The sequence below is a fragment of the Microtus ochrogaster genome, unplaced genomic scaffold, assembly GCF_000317375.1.
Source record: "Microtus ochrogaster isolate Prairie Vole_2 unplaced genomic scaffold, MicOch1.0 UNK72, whole genome shotgun sequence".
In the NCBI taxonomy this organism is placed as follows: Eukaryota; Metazoa; Chordata; class Mammalia; order Rodentia; family Cricetidae; genus Microtus; species Microtus ochrogaster.
In genome coordinates, this window is record NW_004949170.1 from 227,580 (window position 1) to 231,552 (window position 3,973).

At 47.7% G+C, this 3,973-nt stretch overlaps 1 protein-coding gene across 1 annotated transcript in view; it reads left to right on the forward strand.

The window, feature by feature from the left end:
* Nucleotides 1–3,867: 3,867 nt before the first annotated feature.
* Prdm15 (PR/SET domain 15) overlaps nt 3,868–3,973 on the forward strand; it is a 62,454-nt gene continuing 62,348 nt past the window's right edge. The window contains exon 1 of the mRNA XM_026777555.1: nt 3,868–3,916. The gene's annotated coding sequence lies outside the window, so the exon portion shown is untranslated. The remainder of the gene's footprint in view (nt 3,917–3,973) is intronic.

Consider the following 3,973-nt stretch of genomic DNA (forward strand, 5'->3'; position numbering starts at 1 on the left):
GACTTTTCATGAAGGGCTGCCAAGGGCCCACAAGGACAGCTGCCTGCCATGGCTAGTCCCCCATCTATCAGGCTCTACTTCTGTGACTCATCTTTCTTCCCATCAAAAATATCACTGTCATGAGGATGGGCATCAGCTGGCGGCTTCTACCCATCCTGTCCCATTCACCTCATGTCAGGACTGAGTTAGATGCTGGAGGGAATGTAGGTAACATATTGTTTGGGCATCAGACATACCTACAAGTGCAGGGTGCTCTAGGTATATATCAACCAGTGCTTCATAAAAAGGGAGCATGCAGGGTGACTCACAGGCTCGACACCAAGGTGAATAACCACATAGTAACCTCCTTGAAGAGAAGGCACCAGGCCAGACTCTTGCGGGTTTATCCTCTGACCACTGCACAGCACAGCTCTGTGCTACGGCTGCCCACAATGAACATTTCCAAGTCATCCTGCATGTAACAGATTCAAAAGTGTGGCCTCTCTCTGTTGGTGCCATTGACATACTATGGCCTCCAGTCCCCGACTCTGCCTGTGTTAAAAGCAGAGATTAAGGACTAGTTTAATTTGGCTTTTCTTGCACTCTAATCTTGCCTTTTAGCTATGGATGCTATCAAGTGGAACTCAGTGTTGTGCACATAGTTGGAATTACCTTCTTGATTAGATTTCCCTCTTTATCTGTATAGAAGTATCCTGGTGTGTGTGTCTACACACATGTGTTCTTCTTGCTTGTGTTCATGGAGGCCGAAAGAGCATGCCAATGTCCGCTATCACTTTCTACCTTATTCCCTTGAGACTGGGTCTTATTGAACCTAGTCCTGGGATGGACAAGAAGCCCCAGTGTTCCTGTCTCCATCCTGCCCCATACACGGCTCTAGTGCTGGGGCTGCAGGCATGCACAGCCCTGTTTGTGTGTTTTTACATGGGTGCTGGGATTCAAACATCTGCCCCATGTTTGCACAGCAAGCACTTCCCCAGAGTCATCTCCACAGCCCCTGGTCAGAGAGGTGGCTGGGATGATTGTAATGCCTTGCAATGAAGGATATATATGTGTGTGTGTGTGTGTGTGTGTGTGTGTGTGTGTGTGTGTGTGTGTGTACACACACACCTTGGCTGTCCTGGAACTCACTCTGTAAACCAGACTGACCTTGAACTCATAGAGATCTACCTGCCTTGCCTCTCAAGTGGAGATTAAAGGCGTGTGCCACCACATCCAACTAAGAGTTTTACATTTATATTAACACAAAAACCAGAACTGAGGAGGTATGTTTCTGGGAAAACATACATCTCGGGTGTTGTGTTAGCCTTTGTTACTGTGACAAAATGCCTAACAAAGATACTGTGTGTGTGGGGGGGGGGGGACGAGAAAAGGGACCAGTGATGTTTTGGGCTTACTCATTCAGGTTCCATCCATGGTCACTTGTTTCTGGGCCAGTGTGGAGGATAGTATATGATGGGAGCTTATGGGAGAGGTAACCTCATGTTCAACATGAAACATAGGAAGAAACCTGGGGCCAGGTATAACCTTCAGAGGCACACCTCCAGTTAGGCCCCACATCCCAATGTCCCCACTATCTCCTAAAAATGCCATCATCAACTTGGCACCAGGCATTTTTCACAGGAACCTGGGAGGGCAACTCATGTTTGTTTTGGTTGGTATTTTTGTTCACTTGACACAAGCGAGAGTTATCTGAGAAGAGGAAACCACAACTGAGAAAATGTCTTCATAAGATTTACCTGTAGATAAGCTTGTGGAGATTTTCTTAATCAGTGGTTGATGTGGAAGGCTTTGGCCCAGTGGTTCTCAACCTTCCTAATGCTGTGACCCTTTAATACAGTTCATGTTGTGGTGACCCCCCGACCATAAAATTATTTTCATTGCTACTTCCTAACTGTAATGTTGCTGCTATTATGAATCGTAATGTAAATATTTGTGGTTTTTGATAGTTTTAGGCAATCCCTGTGAAAGGGTTGTTTGACCCCAAAGGGTTTGTGACCCACAGGTTGAGAACTGTTGCCTTAGGCTACTGTGGGCCAGGCCATCCCTGGGTAGATGGTCCTGAGTGGTATAAGCCATGAGGAGCAAGCCACTAGGCAGCATTTCTCCATAGCTTCTGCTTTAGCTCCTGTCTCCAGGTTCCAACCCTGACTTCCTCAGCGATCCAGTGTGATCTGAGAGTTATAAACTGGAGTATATCCTTTCCTCCCTAAGTTGGTTTTGGCCATGGTGTTTTATCAAACAATAGAAAAGTAACTAATACAGTATTTAATCCTTAATATCCTATCTCTGAACCCCAAAGGGTATTGGGCATCTTATTAATGGAAAATACATTTAGTCAACCGCGGGAGTCCCAGATATCTTAGTTTAGGTTTAAAGTTTCTTCTAAGATTCAAATGCAAAGTCTTAGCTGTAATCCCATTCCAGAGGAATGGATGCAGAGAAAGCAAAAATGGGATCAAACCAAGACCAAAGCTCAGCAGAATAGACATGAAGTTCTGTAGATCCATGCTTCTACATCCCATTGTGGAGCTACGTGAGCCCCAATGGGCTTACACAGCCGCGTTGCTTTCTGGGCTTAACTTGCTGAATGTAGCTATTTTAGCAGGTATTCCCACACTCTGGGCATCTCTAACTTCCCAGCCCCTTCAGCTTTTACTCTGCTGGCTTCAAATATTAATCATTCATTCAGGGGCTCCCCACAATTATTTTGATCCTACGACATATTATTTGGTCTCCAAGATATTCCTCTGAAATCTGGGTGACCCCATAACTTTTGTATCTTGCATGTGTGCAAAACCAGTATCATGTGGATACCACCAAAGACTCTTGCTCAAATAAATAAATTAAATTAAATAAATAATAATAATAAAAAGCTGGCTTCTTGGGTCACCACTGACGGTGACCTGAGTGCCTAGGCAGCTAAATATGATGAAAACAATCATGAGGTCACAACTTCCTGAGAGTGAAGGTGGAGGGTAGGAGCAGGGGGCCCTGACAGTGAGAGCTCTCTTCAAAGTGGAAAGTCTTTCAAGTAATTTTGCTTTCATAACTTTGCTCCAAGGCAAAGTTCATAGCGTAGTAGTCAATAATCCATTCCACTTCCATGTCTTCCTTAGCCCCAAATTTACACTGGCTTTTCTTGCTGTGACCGGTCACTTTTCCCTCCTGTAAACAGTCTGGTTTTATTTAGTCCTATTCATGTGTAGAAGCCCAGAGAACTGACCCTCTGGGCACTTTGGAATGAGTAAAATCAATGAAAGTGGTGTATGGGATGGTGGGGTTGTTTTAAAGGTGTCTTGAAGGTCAAAGATGCTCTGTGTCTACCCACTCACATCCCTCCCTTATTCACACACAGCCTGTCTGCCTAGCTCCTCAGTCCAAACACTGCCTGGCCAACTCTCATAGATCACACAAACCCCTCTCCCCAGCTTTCCCGTCTACCTCAGTCCCTTCCCCTGGATCCTCAGAGCCTGCTCCACGAACTCTCCATACTTTATTGCCTCTCCTGTTCCCCATCCACACGGCCAGTTAGTTACCCGCTCCCCATGCAGGAAGGCAATCATCCTCCATCTCTGCAAACACGCATCTCTGTCCCAGGGTGCTTCAATACACGCAGTCGTTTCCTAGTCTCACTGTCCACAAAACCCCTGCCAGCTACCACTCCGAGACACAGTCCGTCCCAGGTTCCCCTACTAAGCCGCCAATTATCCCTGATTCTCTGTCCGTGAAGCCGGTAGTCTCTAGCTCCGGGTCCCAGCAGCCGGAGCCCTAGGCCCGCCCCGTCTGCCCGCACTGCGCACTACAACTCCCACGATGCCGCGCCACCGCCCCCCCGGCTTCCGGTGCTGCGCAGTTTCCGGAGCGGATCGCAACCCGGAGTCCGGATCCGACCCCGCTCTGCACATTCCACAGGCAGGTAAAGCCCCGGGCCCGTGCCCGCCGCGGCCCCACCGCGTGCCTCCCGCCGCGCCCC